We start from the raw sequence: 6,000 nt of genomic DNA, 5'->3' as shown, positions 1-6,000 counted from the left end.
AAGCTGAGGGTCAGAGAGATAAAGGTTATTCAGTCATGCAGCTGACAGAGTCAACACTAAAATCTGGGATTTCTGACTCCTGGCTTATACTCTTTCAACTATGACTGAACCTCAAAGTTAAAGTTCTTGGTATTTTTATCATTATTATTCTTATGATTATTACTAATCTTGGAATTAAATATAAAAAGAAAGAGCAAGGACTGACCTTTGTCTCTTTTTGTATCCCCAGCACTTCACATAGTGCTTAGCACATAGTAGGAGCTTAATAAATACTTATTGATTTATTGATTTAACAAACATACAAAGATAAATAGTGTGGTATTTTTCTATGGGAATATGCTAAAAGGAAAAGTCTTTCTAATAGAATAAAGTATTGGAAAAATATTCAGATGAATAAGAAGCTTAGGGTATAGTGAATAAAACCATTCTTGGAGTTGGGAAGACTTGTAAGACCTGAGTTCTAACATGCTGTTTGTGTGACCTAGGGCAAGCCATTTAGCTTCTCAAGGTCCCAGGTAATTTTCTGAGATTATAAATTGTTCAGCTACAGCACTGATAGAGGAAAGCCCTTACCTGGAGTCCCTCACAAGAGACCTAAATTACCTTTAAAAATTATGGTCAGAGAGCAAACTTTAATATTTATAATACCTGCCACTGGGGAGTAGGGCAGGGAGGAGGAAGCAGAGGAGGGGAAGGGAACAAGCCTGGAGTTTACATTTGTGATTTCATCAGTCTTTGGAATGTTCAATAAAGAACGCCAACTGATCACGTCAGTATACACTTAGATGGAGTTGTCTATGGTTTGCCCATGGCCACATACCACACTAGCCTGTCAGAGGAAGAACCTGAACCCAGGTCTTCTGGATTCTGAAGCCAGCCCTCCATGCACTATGCCACATTGCCTCTGACTGAAACATAGCACTTAATGAATTCTTTAATTGAATTGTATTGCTTCAGGAGGTCCGTTCACAGAAGTAGCTAGTAAACCTAACTGCTTCTCTACTGGATAAGATATTGAGCCAGACAGCTAGTAGGTACGGCAGCTAGAGGGCTGGAATCTGGAGTCAGGAAAATCCTCGTTCGAATCCTGCCTCATTCAAACACTTAGATGTTTCACCCTAAGCACGTTATTTAATCTCTATGCCTCCACTTCCTAATCTAGAAAATGAAAGAGTTGGTCTCCATGGCCTTGAAGATCCTTCTCAGCTCTTACCTGATATTCCTATGAACTCTTTTTAGAAAATCATAGCTTCATGATACATCCCCAGCTGTCAAATGTTTCAGAAGAGGCTACCCAATCTATTCAGGAAGGGAAAAGTTCCTTTTAAAAATGTGAATAAGTAAAGCACATTCCTATTTTCACATATGAGGGATGTGATCTCGTTAAAATGTAGGAGGAGGAGGTGATGGAGATGTAAAATGGGATAAAGTCTTTACAGTTAATAAAGAGATGAGCATTCTGTCCATGGGAAAAGTCTGGCATTTCAAACTGAAAAGATCTGCCTTGGATTTTTTGTTTGGTTTTGTTTCATTTTTGTTAACTCTTTTCCATAAGGAAATAATGAGAAGTTGCATTTATCCAAGTGTCAGGCCACAGTTTAACAGCCAAACATCACAATTAAAACATATTTTTTTAAATTACAATAAAACATTTCTTCAAATACGACCCCAAAAGATTACTCAAGTTTTAAATACATCACCAATTACAGATGACAATTAGCCCAAACTACTGAAGGGCAATTTTCGAGGAGGGAATTGTGAAATGCTTTGGACAGGGAGGAGTGAGGCTTGGGAAGGCATTGATCAACTTTCAAAACAGCCAAGTCAGCCTAGAAGGGACAGTCTCTAAGGTCCTTTCTGTGTTTAAACCCTACAGTCCCTGTGATCCTTATAAAGCTAGCAATAAAGAGCACAGACTTTGGAGGCAGAGTTCAAAACCCACTAGCTTCCATAAACCTCAGTTTCTCCATCTTAGGGCTTTGTCAGAGGGGGAAAAAAATCATAGTATCCTATATTGGGGGGAATAAATCCTAGAGATATCCTGAATTGGGAAATACTGATTCTTTTACTACTCCTGTGGTAGGTAAAGAATCATTCGATAAATGAAAAGGCATTTATTAAACATCTACTATGTGCCAAGCATGGGGGCTACAAATATAAAAATGAAATAATCATGAGATCATGGCTCTAGAGTTGGAAGGGGCCTCAGAAGCTATCTCATCCAACTTCCTCATTCAGTAGATGTAGAAATTGAGGTCCCCTAGCTGTGTGACCCTAGCAAGTCACTTAACCCCAACTGCCTTGCCAAAAAAAAAAAAAAAGAAAGAAAGAAATTGAGGTGAAGTCATTTGCATATAATTGGGAAGCATCAAAGGTAGGATTTGAACCTAATTCCACTAATTCCAGAAATCATGCCCTTTTTCCACTATGCAATCCTGACCTATAGGAGATTATATTCTTCTGGGAAGGAACAATAGGGCTAAATAGTCATATGCTCTGTGCAGTATCAATACATAATAGTTGAGAGGTGGCACTAGCAACTGGGGCTATCCAGAAAGTACTCGTGAAGGACATTCACTGCCCAGGAGCTGAGTCTTGAGAAGGCAGCACTAGCACTTTAATGCCATCACAACTCAAAGGAGTTTGGAGACAAGTGTAGAACCCAGTCTCCAGGTTTTTTTGGTTCTGAATTGATGAGGCACACCTAGAATATTCAAAACTAAGGGTCAATTCAAAACTGTAAGGATCCATTTCTGTTTCTCTGTTAGAGGTACATAACTGAACTCTCATGAACTGATATCTTGCTGTAATACTGTCTTTTGAGTCCTATTCTATGGCCCCATCATCCAGGTGACACCACTGTATAATGAGACCTTTCTTCCATGTCCATTTCAGACTAAACTGTGAGGGTTTGAGACACCTATATTTTACTAGATTCTGGTTGAAAGCAAAAAAGCTGTTATGGTGTGGGTCCAGTGTATGTGAATCCTGTTGAACTCCATTCATTTGGGTATCTAGAACCCCTGAACAAAGGACCTTCCTCTCTGTACTCACTGCCATCTTTAATAAAGTGAGATGACATATGGTCCCAATACAGTTTGAAATGTTCACCCAAACCTCTCATTAGACATATTTTTGACACATTAACACTTCCTATAATGCCTCAATAATTCTATGATCTTGTCAATAGGGATATTCCCTCCCTACAGAACCAGCTCTCTATAATCTCTATTGATACCTTCTCATCTTGTCCTTGCCCTCTCATAAATGTTCCAGAAGACCAATTGAACATGCAGGAAGTCTTCCCGTAGGCTTCTGAATATGTTGTGAGTACCAGTGTAGCATTTGGCATTTCTGTCATTTACTCTTGCTCTTGAGGGAAGGAGTCCACCTTCTTTCCTAGTCAGATATATCGTTGTCATCTTTTACCTGGCTTCTTGCATGCCAGTCTCCATTGGGCATCAAGTAATATGTTGCAGCCTTCTTAGACCCACTGTTTCTCCACAGCCATTTGTTTCAATCAATGCAGCACAAACACATGCACTGAATCAAACCTATTTTGGACCTTTTTCTAATTTACTTTTAACTGCTTGGCATTTTATTTATTTATTTAATTAAATTGTGCAGTGGTCTCTCTAATTTACTTTTAATTACTTGGCCTTTCATTTGTTATTTATCCAGTTTTTACAGTGGTCTTGGGCCAAAAACATTAAAGAATAAAAACTTTTTATTCTGAGCCTTTTTTCCATTCTCCTTCTCTTTGACCTTTGTGCAGGACTGGACACTTTTGATTAACCCTTTTGTTGAAGTTGCCTCTCCTTTGCGTTCTCTGCTACTACAATCTCTTGAGCCTTCTCCTAACTCTATGATCACTCCTCCATTTCCTTTTCCACCCTTCACCGTGAAGAACTAATTTAAAGACCATGAAGCCTCCTCTGATGAGCCCCCAGTCAGAAGGGAACTCTCCTTACTGTGAACACTCATTGCAACATTTGGACCCTCTTTACAATCCACACTTCCTATTTTGTATTATAATCTATAAGCTCTCTGAACTGAGTCTTCCTTTATCTTTATATCTCAGTCCACTACATGTGGCAGGCCCTTGATACTTATTAAGTATTGATACTGAATGTCTGTTCAATATTTTCTTATTGAAAATATTCTTATTTTCTTACTGTTTCACAAGAAGTTAAGCCTTCAGACATTTGGGGGTAAAAGGGGTGAACCAGTCACCCAGCCCCACAACCTCACATTGACCCTGATAGCTGTCTTTCACTAACTGAACATATCCAGTCTGTTCCCAATTCTTGTTGTCTACCTTCACACCAACTCTCCTTCAAGTGCCCTTCTCTCTGCTCACACAGCCCTAACTCAGGTGCAGGCTTTCATCACTTTACACCTTTGGCAATGGCTCACTGGTTGGTCCCTCTCAAGTCTTTCCCCATGCCAATGAATCCTCCATTCTACTGCTAAAGTGATCTTCCAATGTGACCATGTCATTAATCAATGATCTCCAAGGGTTGCCCATTATCACTAGGATTAATTGTAAAATGTTGTTGGGTGTTTAAAGTCTTGCACAAGCTGGCCCTTTTTTTGCCTTTCCAGTCTTTACTCCACTCCCCATACTCTCAGAGGGATCTTACTGTTCCTTATATAGGATGTCCATTTCTTGACTGTGCCTTTCCACAAGCTGTGCCCCCCTCATACCTGGGTGACAAACTCTCTCCTCACCTGTGCTTCCTTGGTAAATCCTACCTTCTGCAGCCCCTCCCCTTCCCTTTTACCTACTCTCCATTAATACTTTGGATGCATAGTTGTTTCCATTTTGTCCCCATTAGAATGTAAGCTCCTTGAGGGCAAGGACTGTGTTTTGCCTTTCTTTGTAACCCCAACGTAGTGCCTGGCACTTAGAAACTGCTTAATAAATGCTTGTTGGCTGACCTGAATGGATCTAATTACACTTATCAGTCCCAAGTACTCTTTTCACCACCCACTACACCGATGAGTTCTCATGCTTCATTTCCTGAGAAGGGGCGGCAGCTGTTGAGGGGAGGGGAGGAAAGGGATAAGGAGCAAGATTCTGTAGCTCATAGGTGACCTCATTAAAAGATGAAAAATGGAATGTTGAGGTTCTAGGAGTCAAAATGATGAAAACAGACTATGCCTTGACGAGGGCTGGTGTAAAAAAAGTGTGTGGGGGGAGATGGGTGGAAAAGAGGACTAACTGCAGCCTTCAAATTTACCTCTGCTCACCTTGGGCTGGATTCTAAAAAGTAGAATGCTCTAAAGTAGAGCAGAGCATTTCAATCCCAATGCTGCAAGGAAATTTACTTATTCGAAAAACCTTAGGGAACTAGAAAACTGGTTTTAGCATAGCTGAACTAAGACCAAAAACAAAAGTGAAGAATGAAAATAAACAGGAAAATCTCATTAGTTCGGGTTCTGTAATTTTATATTTATGGGCTGGGCTCAAGGTTATTCTTTTAGTAGGAAAAAAGGTCTAAAAATTAAACTTATGAAGAAGATTTCTAGAGGAGGGTGGAGCACAATATTTTTTCAGAGGACAAACTGGATTCTGGGAATCAGTGTGATGGCATGAAAGGTGTCTTCCCTTTGGACTCAGAAGGCCTTAATTTAAATACTGGCTTTGTCTCTGTTTCACACCTGTGTGACCTGGGCAAGTTACTTAACCATTTTGAGCTTCATCTGCCTTAGCTAGAAAATGAAGGCGATAACTCCGAAAGTCCCTTCCAGCTCTAAATTGACCATCCTATGAACTCCTTGATACCAATGAACGCTTTTTAAAACATATCCTGATTTAAAAAATAGTCCTATTCATCCAAAATGTTGGCAACATTTTATTAGCTCTAGTTTGAGTTTATTATATGGACTTGGAATGAATAAAAACAATTTTTAAAAAGTATTCTATAAATCAGACCTTGAATTCATGCCAAATACTGAGCAAAGATATTGCAAAGAAGGAAAGAAAAATCTCCTTAA

Source organism: Phascolarctos cinereus, unplaced genomic scaffold (assembly GCF_003287225.1).
Source record: "Phascolarctos cinereus isolate Bilbo 61053 unplaced genomic scaffold, phaCin_HiC Scaffold_7;HRSCAF=346, whole genome shotgun sequence".
Classification (NCBI taxonomy): domain Eukaryota; kingdom Metazoa; phylum Chordata; class Mammalia; order Diprotodontia; family Phascolarctidae; genus Phascolarctos; species Phascolarctos cinereus.
The sequence above is the reverse complement of the archived record's forward strand: the minus strand, read 5'-3'. Positions refer to the sequence as shown.